The sequence below is a fragment of the Equus przewalskii genome, chromosome 19, assembly GCF_037783145.1.
Source record: "Equus przewalskii isolate Varuska chromosome 19, EquPr2, whole genome shotgun sequence".
NCBI classification, from domain to species: Eukaryota; Metazoa; Chordata; class Mammalia; order Perissodactyla; family Equidae; genus Equus; species Equus przewalskii.
In genome coordinates this window covers 8,611,785-8,628,772 of record NC_091849.1, presented here as the reverse complement: position 1 = coordinate 8,628,772, position 16,988 = coordinate 8,611,785, and positions in this window count along the sequence as shown.

Genomic DNA, 16,988 nt, shown 5'->3' with positions numbered 1-16,988 from the left:
GAAAAAAAAATCCCAGCTGTGTGTGCCTGCCTTTCAGCCTCTCCTTACCAGAAGGAGGGATGAATACTAAAAACCTTCAAACATGAACTGAAATATCTCTTCTTAAATCAAATGAGAATCAATGAAAGTGCGAACCTGAACAAATACATTATATGTTGACCCAGTTTATTAGATGAAGCCGTTTACCCTGATTTGATTTATCTGGCAATACACAGCTCAGCTGTGAAATGAGATAAGCTGAGCCCATTCACCTTATTTACTATATTATCACCGCTCTTGCTAGCACCGCCATGGTTAAGGGTCTGTCAGCATTTCCATTACAAATCCCTATTTTCGGCAGCTGCAAAGATTCACTCCCAGCTGCTGTGTGGCTGGCAGACCCTAACCCGGGAGCACAGCCTCTGAAAAGATGGATGTAATTGCATTTTATTATTCACAATCTCTGTTGCTGGTAACTGGGAGAAATGTGAATGTCCCCATATCCACGAGGCTTGTTCTCACCTGGTGAAGAGGTCAGGCACGCTGCCATGTATATTTTATTCTGCTTCTTCTCTCATTGACCTTCCCTAGATAGATATTTCCAAAATGTTCTCTTTTCATTTGCATTCATTTTGGAATGCAAAAGCCTCCACATTTCCCAGCACCCATCTCCACCATCAGCATGTCTTCCTCCAGAAGGCAATGAGAGGCTGAGATAATAGAAGACAGATGCACTGTAGGATTAACGGGTGGACCTGCCCAGGAGGCAGGAGGACAGACCCCGTTGTTTTAAGTTTTTCAATAAACACCTACAATCCAGATGCCCAGATTCAATGCAGTTGTGCCCAGAGAGAAAGCGAAATGGGGGGGGGGGGGGGGGCGATTTCTATGATTAAAGTTTTGTTTAAAGAGGTAATAAAAGAGCATTCTTATTATCTTTCAGTCTCATTCCTGTTGCAGCTCCACAGAGCATGCAACTCCACGAAACTACCTATGGATAAGAACCTTCTATGTGATCCTTCCTGACACATCTCCAGACTTGTGGAGTGTGGCCCGATAATGCACAGCAGAAAGCAGGCGGGCAGGAAGTCCGAGGGAACTGGTGTTTGGCATGAGAGCCATCTCTCACTTCCCTCGTGAGATCCCAGTGGTCCCGGCTCTGAATCACCAGGGCCACTGGGCTGAGAGAACGCTGAACAGGAAACCCAGGGACTCCTGCGCAACATGGCGGGCTGGCCCCATGTGTCATCCCTGCTCTGTCTTGAAATGCCACTAAACTAAGAGAAATGGAATAAAATAGCATAAGCCTGTAGGGACAAAGAAAACAGGACAGGGTACAGCAGCAGATGAGCAAGTTTAATCAATTTTCTGGAAGTTGGAAAGAGAATGGAAGGCCGTCAACTCTCAGATTACCTTGAACTGCTCTTGTGACGCCACTTAGGTTACAGGCAGCAGAGAGCCTATATTTTCTCTCTCCTCGTAACCCTAATGACTAGCGCAGTAGTGGCCCATAGAAAGCACTCCAAAAGGTGCCGAATGAAAGAATAAATGAATGAAGGAGCAAAAGGAAAACACAAAATAAGGAATGAATGAGGCTGACATTCTTTTAATGGAGAAGCTAGATACTCCCAAATTGTCTAAATCCAGAAAGAACTTTCCTGTGGCGGTTTATGCTTGTCCAGCCTTGAAGAGGACATACAATGGCACTCAGAGTGAAAAGAGAAACTATTTCGTTGACTCTGTAGTTAAGAAATGCCCCTTGTGAACTCGTTTACACTATTGGTGGGGATGTAAATTGGTCCAGCCATTAGGGAAAGCAGTATAGAGGTTCCTAAAAAAATGAAAACTAGAACTACTACATGGTCCAGCAATCCCACTTCTGGGTGTATATCCAAAGGAAATGAAATCACTATCCCAAAGAGATGTCTGCACTGTCATGTTTATTGCTGTATTATTCAATGTAGCCAAGATATGGAAACAACCTAAGCATCTATGGATGGATGAACGAATAAAAAATGTGAGATAGATATATATATACATAACTGTGGGAAAACCTCTAGCCTTATAAACAGTGTATATATATATATATATTATATATATATATATACATCTGTCATGACAATACTCAAGTCTACTCTTGAGATGAAATCTGGGAGCAAACGCTGTTAGGCATCATCTCAATTTGAAGCTTAACTATTTGAATACCTGATTAAATTAGAATGCTGATAAAGGAAAACACTTGTCTTCTAGGAGACATTGGGATTCCAACACTGTGCTTAACCACCTTTACCCAATAACATTCTGTTATTCAAATTTCTTCAAGTATCATCTTTAAAAAATACATTCTTCTAACACTATTCTGAGCTATGTTTCTACTTGGGGATTTTTTTCCCCTTCAATTTACAACAGATACAAATGATCCAAGTTTATTTTTCACATCTGTTCTGCATTCAGGAATCTGCCATAGTATTTGGAAGCACGGAAATTCAGTTTGGATTGTTTATGCTGGCTGCCCACCAGGCTGTAAGACAAATTCAGTGGGCACCTACTATGTAACTGTTGAGACAGCAACAAAATGCTGCTGAAAGGCCCCTAGAGCCCTGGTTCCCACCCCTGTATAATTACACAGAATCCCCTGATTGGGACAGACTGGGCCAGGATCTCATAGCAATTTTTCTGTGTATTGTAGTACCACCATCTTTCTCAGTGTTAAATTTCATCTGTCTACCACCAAACAATGTTCTAGTACAGGAGAACTCGGAAAAGCCCCTCACGTGAAGGTTATTTCTTTCCTGAAGTCCAAAAGTTTTAGGACATTTTTAGGAAACATGAAATATTTTGAAATGGTGAACACATGGGTTTTGAAGCCAGATACATCTGGATTTCAAACCTGGCTGAGCTTGAACAAGCCACCTAGCCCTCTGAACCCTGCGGATATTATCTACTTCATAGGTTTGAGGTATTAAATTCAATGAGATATTTAACATCCTTGCCTGAATATAAGACATGGATGAACATAAGATACATCCCAGTTTTACCAAAACAATTTTGGAGAAAAGAAAAGTAGTTTCATGATACATGTATGGAAATTGATGTTACTGTGGTTTTGGAAAGGAGGGCATGACTTGCTAATATTAATGTGTTTTGTATCACATACTGAAATCCAATCGGAAATCAGGTTATTCTTTTTTCTGATCCCCATATTTTTACCTCTTCTTACAGATGTGGCATGTGTCACAACTTCCAATGTCTATCCACTAATGGTTTTCCCTGTCTTCCTTAGTAACGGAAACCCTGGTTTTTAGCTAGGCATGTATTCACCCAGATTGAAGATTCTCTCCATTCTAGTTCTTCTGCCCAACATAAAGGCAACAGTATGTGTAACAGCTTCTGGGAAGCCCCTTAAAAGATAACTGGTTCATGTCCTCTGTTGCTTTTGTCCTTCTTCCTTATCCTACCTGGTGGACAAAATGCTGGAGTTCAAGTGGACACTGGCTGGAGTTCACAAAACCTTCCTATATCAGGGGACATCAGATCAAGGGCAGTGGATCAATGACAGCCAGCAAGCTGGATCCCTGACAATTATGGAGCCACCGCACCAGGGTGTACTGGCCACCCCAGGGACCCTTCTATGGAGGAAAAACTAAACAACTATCTTGAATAAGACACTGTCACTTGGGGTTTTCTGCCACATGCAACTGGATGAACCAAATCCTACTTGACACATGGCCTTTCCCAGTTCCCTTCTGGGGTCGCTGCTTGCTGCATCTAGTAGCCTTCAACATATATTTCCCTTTCCATTTTCTTGGTTGGTGTCAAGACCAAAATACCACTCTGCCATCCACGTGCCTTGTTTCTTTATATGGTCTATAACACTGAAGTTCGAATTTTGGTGACGCCTTAGTTGCTTCTGAATCTTAAGTTATAGAAATAAAATTGATTAAAATATTATGAGAATAACTCAAACTCTAGCTCATTTTTACAAAAATTCTCTCATTATTTTGTCATCAGTGCTCAGCAGCCCTCTGTAATGTGAGTCACTAGACACAGGACATATTAGAGGATATATATCTTTTAAGTCAAAAGGAAAACTATAACTAAAGGGCCGACTGCAGTGGCTGGCCTATAGCCAGCTCGTAACATTATCTGGATGATAACAACCAACTAGGACCCAACTCTTCCCACCACAAAGTGAGCTTGCACCTAGTTGAGGGTGCTGGATGTCCAGCCATTGTTGCCACATGAGAAAAGTAGTCTCATAAAAAGGTTTATGAATGCAAAATAACCCTTTACCCCAGATGTCTCCAGTTGTACACAGAGTTTCATCTTATAATTGCTCTTATTGTGATTATGATTTCTTAAAGCCTCAAGATCTTGCAGAGAGGTGCTAACTGTAGCACTTTCACAGCTGCTGTACACACACAAACATACCCACCCTGGAGCAGCTAGAAAGCAACTGAGCTCCTACCAACACGGGGAGTCCAGCCAGTTTGTCTTCATGACCAAAGTACAGGTCCCTAGTGTCTTGACTGCATTATTCCCCATTGTAACAGCAAATACAAGGTGTCATCTGAGGAGCATCAAGACATCAGTGGGTGTGCATTGCATGAAGCTGATGCAAAGACCCCATCTGAGATCTGTCTTTACTCCAGATGCTCAAACATTTGGACACCCGTCAAGTTGGCCAGTTGTGTGAAATCATTGCTTTTGCAATGATGAGAAAATGGCATAATAAATGTATGGGGAACCCACCTCTCTGTGTACGTGTATCATGTATCCATCCCCAGGAAGCGTCTTTCAGCTGTGAGAAAGAAGAAGCCCAGCTCAGAGTCTTGGTCCAATCATTTACTTAGCTAGGTAGCTTTTCTCTCCTCAGTTTCCTGTCATTAGAAAAATAAGCTGAGGGATAGGATGTTATGAGGATCAAAAGAAATAATGTATGAGGGCTGGCCCAGTGGCATAGTGGTTGAGTCCACACTCCACTTCCGGAGCCCAGGCTTTGCAGGTTTGGGTTCCAGTGCAGACCTACACACTGCTCATCAAGCCATGCTGTGGTGGCATCCCACGTACAAAATAGAGGAGGATTGGCACTGATGTTAGCTCAGTGACAATCTTCCTCAAGCAAAAAGAGGAAGATTGGCAACAGATGTTAGCTCAGGGCCAGTCTTCCTCACCAAAGAAAAAAAGAAAGAAAGAAAGAATGTATGGAAAGTGCCTGAAGCACTCTGAGCATCCATTCATACAACAGCTTGGGTCAGAAGTGGAGGTGGTACCGTAGGATTTCCTGAGAAGTTGCAGTACTTTCTGTCTAGTTCATTATAGTCATTATGCTCAGACTAAAGAAGAGAGAACTCAGGAACAAGACAAGGGTGCCCACTTTCACCACTCCTATTCAACATAGTACTGGAGGTGCTGGCCAGAGCAATTCGGCAGGAAAAAGAAATAAAAGGAATCCAAATAGGTAACGAAGAAGTAAAACTCTCGTTGTTTGCAGACGACATGATCTTATACATAGAAAACCCCAAAGAATCCACAGAAAAACTATTAGAAATAATCAACAACTACAGCAAAGTAGCAGGGTATAAAATTAACGTGCATAAATCAGTAGCATTTCTATACACTAACAATAAACTAACAGAAAAAGAACTCAAGAACTCTATCCCATTCACAATCGCAACAAAAAGAATAAAATACCTTGGGATAAACTTAACCAAGGAAGTGAAGGATCTATACAATGAAAACTACAAGACGTTCTTGAAAGAAATAGGCGATGACATAAAGAGATGGAAAAACATTCCTTGTACATGGATTGGAAGAATAAACATAGTTAAAATGTCCATACTACCTAAAGCAATATACAGATTCAATGCTATCCCAATCAGAATCCCAAGAACATTCTTCACAGAAATTGAACAAACAATCCTAAAATTCATATGGGGGAACAAAAGACCGCGAATTGCTAAAGTAATCCTGAGCAAGAAAAACAAAGCCGGCGGAATCACAATCCCCGATTTCAAAACATACTACAAAGCTACAGTGATCAAAACAGCATGGTACTGGTACAAAAACAGGTCCACAGATCAATGGAACAGAATTGAAAGCCCAGAGATAAAACCACACATCTATGGACAGCTAATCTTCGACAAAGGAGCAGAGGGCCTACAATGGAGAAAAGAAAGTCTCTTCAACAAATGGTGCTGGGAAAATTGGACAGCCACATGCAAAAGATTGAAAATTGACCATTCTTTTTCACCACACACCAAAATAAACTCAAAATGGATCAAAGACCTAAAGATTAGGCCTGAGACAATAAGTCTTTTGGAAGAGAATATAGGCAGTACACTCTTTGACATCAGTTTCAAAAGAATCTTTTCGGACACTGTAACTCCTCAGTTGAGGGAAACAATAGAAAGAATAAACAAATGGGACTTCATCAGACTAAAGAGCTTCTTCAAGGCAAGGGAAAACAGAATTGAAACAAAAAAACAGCTCACTAATTGGGAAAAAATATTTACAAGCCACTTATCCGACAAAGGGTTAATCTCCATAATATACAAAGAACTCACACTGCTTAGCAACAAAAAAACAAACAACCCGATCAAAAAATGGGCAGAGGACATGAACAGACATTTCTCAAAAGAAGATATGAATATGGCCAATAGACACATGAAAAGATGTTCATCATCGCTAATCATCAGGGAAATGCAAATCAAAACTACACTAAGATATCACCTTACCCCCGTTAGATTGGCAAAAACATCCAAAACCAAGAACGACAAATGTTGGAGAGGTTGTGGAGAAAGAGGAACCCTCATACACTGTTGGTGGGAATGCAAACTGGTACAGCCACTATGGAAAACAGTATGGAGATTTCTCAAAAAGTTAAAAATAGAAATACCCTATGACCCAGCCATCCCATTACTGGGTATCTATCCTAAGAACCTGATAACAGATATCTCAAGAGTCCGTTGCACCCCTATGTTCATCGCAGCATTATTTACAATAGCCAAGACGTGGAACCAGCCTACATGCCCAGAAACTGATGATTGGATAAAGAAGATGTGGTATATATACACAATGGAATACTACTCAGCCATAAAAAAAGACGAAATTGGCCCATTCACAACAACGTGGATGGACCTCGAGGGCATTATGTTAAGCGAAATAAGTCAGTCAGAGAAAGACGATCTCTATATGACTCCACTCATAGGTGGAAATTAGTATATTGAGAAGGAGATCTGATCGGTGGTTACCAGGGAAAAGGGGGGTTGGGGGGAGGGTACGGAGGGGGAAGTGGTGTACCCACAACATGACTAACAAAAATGTACAACTGAAATCTCACAAGCTTGTAATCTATCATAACATTAATAAAAAAAAATAAATAATAAAAAAATAAATAAATAAATAAATAAAAGAAGAGAGAACTCCAAGCTCCTCTATTTGAAATCAGTTGTTCAATGAAAATGTGTCAGCTTTCCAAAATGCCTTCTGCATTGCTAGTCATAGTTCTTGATACAATGCCTATCTTCTAGCAAATTATGCAGAAAGAATACGAATGAATGAATGCCTATGAAAAGCCTGCCTGTTTTCTTGACCTCTTTCAGGATGGCTTAAGCTAATGTGACTTTGGATTCCATAAGGAATACGAAAGAATCTCCATCACTCTGTTTTTATGTCAAACTGATAAATGATTCTATCCCCCACAGAACTAGGATTTTGATAATCAGCAGCTTGAATAAGCATACGAATGGGATGCTGTTGATCCACAATCAATAGGACATGGGTCTTCAAAGTATTCTTTCCTAAAGTAAAAGACAGCCACAAAGTCTTTGACTCCTCTCATGGGAAAGTGGGTCTCTGCCTCCTCCCCTTGAATCTGGGCAGGCTCTGTGATAGCTTTGCCCACGCCTTAAGAAACTGGAAGCTTCCACTCCTCTCTCTTGGAACACGCTTTCTGAGAGTTGCCGTGTAAGAAGCCCTGGGACCAGCTCCCTTGCTGGACAGGCCACAGCAGACACTCTGTTCAATGGTTTGGTTCAGTTGAGTCTTCCAGCCACCCCTGCTGTGTGAGTTTCCTATGGCTGCTGTACCAAACTTGGTGGCTTACACCAACAGCAACATACGTTTATTTTCTTATAGTTTTGAAGGTCGGAAGTCCAAAATCAGCTTCTTGGGGCCGAAATCAAGGTGTTGGCAGGGCCTCACTACCCCCAGAGCCTCCAGAGGAGAATCTGTTTCCTTGCCTTTTCCAGCTTCTAGAGCCTCATTGCATGCATTTCTTGATCCACGGCCCCTTTCCTCTGCCTTCAAAGCCAGCAATATAGGATCTAGCTTCAGTCGTCACATAGCCTTCTACAGTCAGTCTCCCTGCCTCTTCTTAGGACACTTCTGCTTACCTTAGGGCCCACCTATAATCCAGGATAGCCACCCCATCTAATGCTTCTTAATTTAACCACATCTGTAAAGTGCCTTTTACCTGAGAAGCTGACATTCACAGATTCCAGGGGTTGGGACCTGGGTATCTTTGGGGGCCATTATTCAGCCCACTACACCAACCAAAGCACCAGACCTGGGGATGAAGTTGTCTTGGATCTTCCAGACCAGCCCTTCTGGCAACTGAATACGTCATCAAGGAACCACAACTGATGCCATGTAGGACAGAAGAATCATCCAACTGAACCCTGCCAGAATTCCTGACCCACAAAATCATGAAATATAATAAAATGGTTGTTGTTTCAAGTGAGTAAAGTTTTAGGGTAATTTGTTACACACCAACAGGTTAACTGGAACAAGCTCTGATGGATTTGGGTTGATCTATTCCACTCTCCGCCCACAGTCTCATCATGTGACAGAAGCACATACCTCTGAGATAGCTGTCAGCGTCAAGAATGCTTTGAGGATTACTCCAATTTCCTCCATCGTCACTGTTTGAGATGGGGCAAGTAAAGGGGAACGGTGCTCCAATTCTACAGGAATTGGTTCTGAGCAGATGAAAAGCCCTCTTGAGCATCTTTCCCCACTTCCTCTTCAGACTCTCTTTTCATCTTCTTCTTTTCTCCGTATCTCCCCTGAAAGTCTGAAGTAGAGACATGCTTTGAGAGGAAAGTAGGAATCATCAGTCTGAGGAGAAGCATTTTCATTTCCTTGTTCCTCACTTTAATCTTTGCCCTCACGAGCATTGACAAGTTTACCACATACCTGTCTGAGAGCCACTGTCATCCAGCTGTTCTTGCCACTCCAGGCTCAGCTGGTCCCTGTTCTTCTGACCTGGAGAAGCCTGTTAGGGTGTTTTTAATATTCTAGGAGATGAATTGTCCTAATAACCTTTGCACTTACTCTGTCTCAGTGGAAACAAGACATGCTTTCTAATCTTCTCGTTTGGAAGACTGAAAGCGTTGATGCTGGCTCTTAAACATGCTGTGTTAATAAATAGCCCTCAACAGTTGAAAGCAGTCGAGAGCCTGTTTAAAATTACAAAAGACTTTACAGATGAATTACCAAGTTTGCTTACTCCAGCGTGACTCAGGACATTTTGTTCCCTGTCGGCCACTTCATTTCCCCAGGATCACAGATCATACACTTACTTAGAGACACTCACATCCCCACAGAAGAGGGGACATCAAAGAGAAACAGGATGTCATCACAGCCTAACCCGGGCCACCGTAGAAGGCCTAATTTCTGCAGCTCTTCGTCCTGGAGCTCAATGTTTATCCCCATTTCCCACTTCAGATTGGCAGCTGACAGAGTTTAAGGTAATCTCCTACCAAAGCATTTGCATTTCATTAGGGAATTTCTGAAAACTCCCTCAAGAAAGTGACTATAATTTGCTAGTGAACATAGTGAAGAGACAGAGGTACAAAATATTAAAAAGTAGTTTGCTAAATGAACGAATGAATGAATGAATAGGGACCCCCATTCTCAGCAGGCTAGCCTTACACATTGTCTTACCGTATGTCTATAGTCTTAAATCCACCTACTGACTTTCAAGGTGAAAGACTGGAATTAGACCCTGAAAATCATTTGAATAGCAACTTTTAGGCATCTCTTTTCCCTTCTCAAGTAGTCTTTGATGAGGTCATAAGGATATTGAACATGAGGGATGATTCCCCTTTTACCCACTTTAAGCATTACTCAACTCTGTTTAATGCAAATATTCTGAACACATAATATATGCCAATCACAGTGCGAGATCTGGGGGTATGGTGTAAGCAAGGCTAAGATGGCCAATCATCTGGTTTGCCCAGGGATGAGAGGTTCCCAGGACATAGGACTTAGAGTTGGAAAACCAGGAAAATCTGGAGCAACCCAGACAAGTGGGTCACCCCTCTGCCATTCTAGAGTGATAGGAAAAAATGGAACGCTGGTAGTAAATGTGGAATTACAACTGCGAGACACGTTGTGAAAGGAGGGGAGAAAGGTGCCCTAGTTTGATGCCTATGAAAGTTTACCCCAAAAGAGACATTTAAGTTGATATTAGAAGAATCATTACAAATTAGCTAATAAAGCAAGAGAAAAACATTCTCAGCAAACCCAAGAACACGTGTGAAGGCCTTGATGCTAGAGAAAGAATGGTGGGTGCAAGAAATAGGATACATCCTTTGTGACAAAAGTCAAGAAAAGGAGAGAGAGATGGCCTCATGGAGAAGATGCTCCAAGGCCAGATTGTGAAGAGCCTTGTGCATAATAGTACAGATTCTAGATTATACCCTAAATGAAGTTATCAAAAGGCTTTAAGAAAAACTATAAACAAAGTTCTCATACCATCAGGTTTTGCTAATGGCCTCTGCTGCCAAACTGTTCATTCTTTGTGGGGGTGCCAATTATACCCAATACTGGATCTGAACCAAAACCCCTTTCAAGCACAGTGAAATAAGCTGCCCCTGGCATCAACATAGTTAGATATGCACAGAAAGGAGCCAATTTAAATAACTAGTGATGGATAAGTGTGAACTGCCCACACAGACTTTTATAGCTACTTAAAATCACCTTGGAATCCATCCAGCTCGCCCCCAGCCATGTAAGAATGCCCAAAATCTCGCCCTGGAGCAGCTCACTGTAACAAAAGCTCCCCCAGCCCTGTTTACTCTGCCCTCTGCAACCTTCTATAGTGGATGAGTTTCTTATGTCCTCATCCTCTCCAAGAGGGTTAATTTAACAGAAGCCTGGCTTTTCCCAGGTCCATCATTCTCCAAGTGTGGTCCCAGCATCGTCCAGAAGCTTATCAGAGAAACAGACTCTGGGGCCCCTCCTAGACCTACTGAACCAGAGTCTCTGGGAGTGTGGTCCAGCACCTGTGTTTTACAGGCTCTCCAGGTGATTCTGATACAGCCTCCTAGTTGAGAACCATTGTCCTAAACAAAGCACTTGCTCCACAGCTGGCTCCAATGGGGCACGCTGCTGTCTCCTCAGCTCACAGACTCTGAAAAGCAAGAACTACTCCAAATCTAGAATCCTCTCTACTTCCTCACTATTTGTGAACCTTTCCCTCACCTCCGTGGTAACCTCTAGCCCACTGGCCTAACTCACTTTTCCAGGTCTATTGATCTCCTTCTCAACTCATCTGCCTTCCTGTTTTGCCAAAATGCTGCATTTTAATCTGCTCTTACCAAGAGCCAAAATCTCCCCTCCCCCTCGACTCTTCACTCTATCTGCCTTTTTCTTTCCCACTTTCAAGTTAATGCAATTTTATTTTCTCTGCTTTGTTTCAGATTGCTGAGCTTTTTTGCACAAAGTCAAACAACCAGTATTTAATTAGAAGTGGGCCTTCTGAATGCCTTTCTCTCCTTCCTTCCTTCTTTCCTGCATTTCTTCCTTCTTTCTTTCCCTCTCTCCCTCCTTCCCTCTTCTTTCCTTATTTCCTTTCTTCCCTCTTTCCCTCCATCCATTCTCCTTCCTTTTCCATCTTGGTTGGCTCCCTATTGAATTCTTCCCAGCAGCTCTTTCCTCCTCCAGCACCCAAGCCATTCTATGAAGGTCTGGATGACTCCTCCCCATAGCCAGAAGTGCTCCAGCAGCTCACTTTTCAGTGAGGTCCGTAGACTGTCTGCCCCAAAATGCCCTGGGAAGTTTGCTGAACACGCAGGTTCCTAGTCCAAACCAGTGTATCTGCTTCCTCCTCAAAAGAGTCCTTTAAATGTTTGAAGACAATTCTCATGTCCCGTCCAAGACTTATCTTTATCAAGTCAAATATACCAGTCTCCTCATTTTTCTCACATGCTACACCTCTCACGGCTTACGTAATCCTTGTCATGCTCCTCAATAGTTTGTGGGTTTTCATTCTCACTTTTAAAATTTGCTGGCCAAAATCATTGCCAGGTTAATATTTCAATTTTCCTTTTGGCTTTCCCTGCACAAAGTGTTACCCTGGGTAATGGGCCTTTTTTTTCTAGGTTCTATCACATTTTGGAAAGGTACCAATTTCTTGGTTAGCTCTAGTTACCAAATGTGGCCAATCATAATAGTTGCTGGGGAACTTCAGTTTATATATATATTCAGAATATATATATATTCAGGGGCCTCAGTTTACTGACACAGAATTTTCAGGGAGTGGGACCCAAGAAGCTAGGAATTTTTAAAGCTCTCTAGGCAATTTTGTTAATCAGCCAGCTTCGATTGCACCACTAGCCTAAACTTTCCGAAAAACTTTTGGCATTGAACTCTGGAAACTGCCTCTGTCTCAGATAATCAATTATCCATTCAAGGATGACAAGGGGGAAAAGAAGCTAAATTAGAGTGTGAACTTTGTTTGATATGTAACCTGAAACTGAAAAGAGTATTTTTTTTTTGTTTCATCTCTCCAGATCATAGAATTTCAAACTCTGTGGTATTTTTGATGTATGATTTCAAATAGAAGTATAATTAGGCAAAGATGAATTTATTATATCTTAGCTCATTTAAAAGGCATCACAGAAAATTATCTAAAATAACTTTGGGGCCTTAACAAAAAACTTTGGTTTGAAATTATTTTAAAAAGCCTATCCATGGGACTTTCCATGGGAAATTATTTTTTAAAGTCTATCCACGGCATAGGCCTATTTCTCCCTGCTTCTTCTGAGCAGTACGACTATAAATCCTGGAAATAACACACCAGGTGCCCAAAGGAGAACTCGGAAAGGTGGTGAGATGAAAGCCACCTGCTTCAGGGCCCAGGGCTGGAGGAACAACATAGCGGCAGGGTGTCTCCTCCCCTCACCAGCAGAAGGCGACCGCCCAGACCCAGCATTTTCCCACCCCAACCTAGAAAGAGAAGGCAGCCCAGCAGGCTTGTTCCTCCCCTGGAATGAGCAGGAGGCCCCTCTGACAACAGGAGGCAAACCAGCCCCATCCTCCAGGAGGGCCAGGAGGCTGGATACAGAACCCCAGTGACTACAGCTCTTCCTCAGCTTACAGTGACGTTACTTCTTGATAAACCCATTGTAAGTGGAAATTATTGTAAGTCAAAAAGCATTTAATCCACCTAACCTACGGAACATCATAGCTTAGCCTCGCCTACCTTAAACCTGCTCAGAACGCTTACATTAGCCTACATTTGGGCAAAATCACCTAACGCAAAGCCTATTTTATAATAAAGTGTTGAATATCTCATGTAGCTTATTGACTACTGTACTGAAAGTGACAAACAGCGTGGCTGTCTGGGTGCAGAAGGTTGTTAAGTGCATCGGTTGTTTACCCTCCTGATTGCGGGGCTGCCTGGGAGCTGCGGCTCCTGCCACTTCCCAGCATCACAGAGAGGATGCTATGGCATATCACTAGCCTGGGAAAACAGCAAAATTCAAAATTCGTTGTGTAATTTCTACTGAATGCTCATTTCTTTCCTACTATCCTAAAGTGGAAAAGTTGTAAATGGAACCATCATAAGTGGGAGATCATCTGTATAAGCCGCTAGGAGAGAATTTCTCCATGGCAGAACTGGACACTCCTTTACTCCCATCCCCTACTTTTCCCCAGAAACACCAGAGCTGTCGGCAACAGGGAAGACCCTCTCCACCCGAACAGAGGCTCCTCTGCCCCACCAAGGTGGGCCGTGGAAGGAAGGCTTACCTGGAGAAACCCCTTCAGCCTCTCAGGCAGCACCAGCAGGGACCAGTGAGAGCCCCCTAACCAAGCAGTCAAAAGCACACCACAAAGGCTTAGAAAATTAAGCTGCCATTGGAACCACAGTCCACCAAGTTAGGCCAAAAGCTGGGAACCAACCTACACAGGATGCCTGCCTGCTAAAGTAGAAGATTTAAATGAAACCCAGTGTCCCTTAACGTAACAGCTAAAATGTTCAGGATACAATAGAAAATTACCTATCACACCAAGGAAATCACAACTTGAATGGGAAAAGACAACCAACCAACACCAACATCATCAGGTGAGTCCAATGTTGGGATGATCTGACAAGGATTTTAAGTCAGCCATTATAAAGACACTCCGACAATCAGTGAGAGATTCTCTTCAAACAAAATACAAAACTAGAAAATCTCAGCAAAGAGAAATTTTTTTAAAACCAAATGGAAATTATAGACCTGAAAAATAGAATAATAGAAACAAAAAATCTATCTATGAAGAAATCAGAGAAAATAGAAAACAAATTTTTGGAAACGTTATTGATTTTGTAGCTCCAACTCTAGGCATAACTTATAGGTAGTGTCAGGCTTCCATAGGTTTGTTGGGTGGATAAAACACAGAAGATTGCAACTTCTCTCCAGAATTCTAGGGTCCAGAAATGTGCAGCTTTCAACAAGTGGCACAAATAAGGATAAGGAAAATCTTAGAAAGTATGATAGTTAATTTCCTGTGTCACCGTGACTGGCTATGGGTTCCCAGATTAAACATTATATCTGGGTATGTCTGTGAAAGTGTTTCCAAATGAGATTAGCATTTGAATCGGTGGACTCAGTAAAGTAGACTGCCCCCCCAAGGTCCTATAAGCGCCTGCCCCACTTTTGGTCTTTTTAATGAGGCTGCCCCTGTGAGTCCTAAAGGCCTTAGCAACTAAGACCATGAAATCAAATACAGTAATCTCCAAAATTCTAGAGCATGTGCTTTTTTTCTTGTTTTCTTGAGTTACCATCATCTATTCTCCTACCACGCCAGCAAGGTACATTGGGACTGTATTAGAGGATAGTTTCTTATGTGGACTTCTCTGAATCATTTCTCCAAAAATAGGTGCTGATATAGCAGAAGCCTGATAACATGGTTATATTATGTTGCAGGCATTACCAGGTCTCTGGAAAATCATATTTCACAGCACATAAAGGAAATCACTTGCTATAGCTCTCCAGTGATCTCTCTTTCCAAATTTAATCATAAGCCCCATGTTTTAAAATTTAAAGCTAAAGAATTTATGACTAATTGCTGAAAATGTTGACAAAATATTAATTTGACAGAGTAACTGTTCACACAAGTTACTTTGGAGATAATAGTGTTCCTGGACTGGACCGTGATCTTGTCCTAAACAGTTGCTTAGCTTTTTGGAAGGTTTTGCCTTGGATCCATCAATACCTCCTCAAAACCACAAACTCAGAGAGTTCTCCATTATCGCAACCCAGTTTCATTTTCATTCCTCAGTTTTAGTAACAATGGTAAGTAAAGAAGTGCTACAGAACCATCTATGGACCCAAAATAGAGTCTGTCAGATCCTTTCAGGTTCCCATTTCTTACGTTACAAATTAGTGTTTCCTTTCCCCAAAAAAGTGGGAGAAGGAGGGCTCCAGTTGATAAGCCCCTTTCTGGGACTGCACAGCATCTGATAGAGGGATGCTCCGAAAAAGCGTGTTCCCGGACTCAATCAGGCTTGTTTTGTCTGGCAAATGAATTATGTAAACCTTATCCACCAGAAACAGTTTCAAGTCAATTAATTGTTGTAATTACTTAAGATTTCTTTTTAATGAATATGGCTCTCCAGGGATTCGATGATATCCTGTCATCTGTAGGGCCTGATAAATGAAATGTGATTTGTGGCTCACTGCAAACTGAACCCTTGTACTTGAGCAATGTCTGCTTCCCGCGTGCTCGTTAAATGGAAGAAATGCCCTTGATGGAGGCAGGGACATTCATTAGAAACAGTTCCCAGTTAGCTTGAAAGTGAAGGGCTGAATGGCTGCACTCACTCTTCTTGCTGTCCTTCTTCCTTCCGTCCCTTTGGAAGGGAATTAACCAAGCCCATGACCTCAGTGAAGCTGCACATTATAATCATTATCGCTCTCACCGTTCCGTCTCTTATCTCCATTAGGTTCAATAAATTGAGGTCTCAAACAGCTATTTGGGGATGATTTTGGAAGCTAATATAGAAAGTGCAGGATTTCTTTCCCAGCCTCTGCTCTCTCCCCACTATTATTTCTCTCATCTTTAAAGATTCTTCTCTCTGAGAGTTGATCAAGTAGGTGGCTTCTCTCTTGCATGGACACCCCATTTCCAAGTGACTAGCAGACTATGAATAGCCACAGATAAGAGAATCTAAAATGGCTAACAAAGTACTGGAAACAAGTCCCAATTTTCTGAAATATAGGCACCATCTATACTAGCAAACAGACCTCTGTAATAAAGCACAATTTTTAAACATGTAATAAAGCACAATTTTATACATGTCTTCAGTGGTTTTGTTTTTGCTCAGAAAATCATTTAGCCTGCTCCAATTAAATAATGTTTTTCTAGGACATTTTTACTTGGAAACCATTGTAATCATACAGCAGTTTCTAGCCAAAATTTTTAGAGAGGATTTCTATCAATGAACATTGGTTAACCCGCAAAACTCTTATAAAACAGCATTGTTATCTTCATTGTCTCAACTCAAACATTTGATTCACAATTGAAAATAGTCATATTGGAAGTACTGTAAGTAAAATATATGTCTGCTTTGAAATCCATCCTTTTTGCTGAAACTTACAATTTCACTGGATTGTAGGAAACTGGTTATGCTGCATAGCTGTAATAAAACACATGAAACAGAATTGTGGAAAATAATCAACTACTACTCGTAAACACTCAATCAATATTGGTTGATTCCAACTTCTTTTATTTCA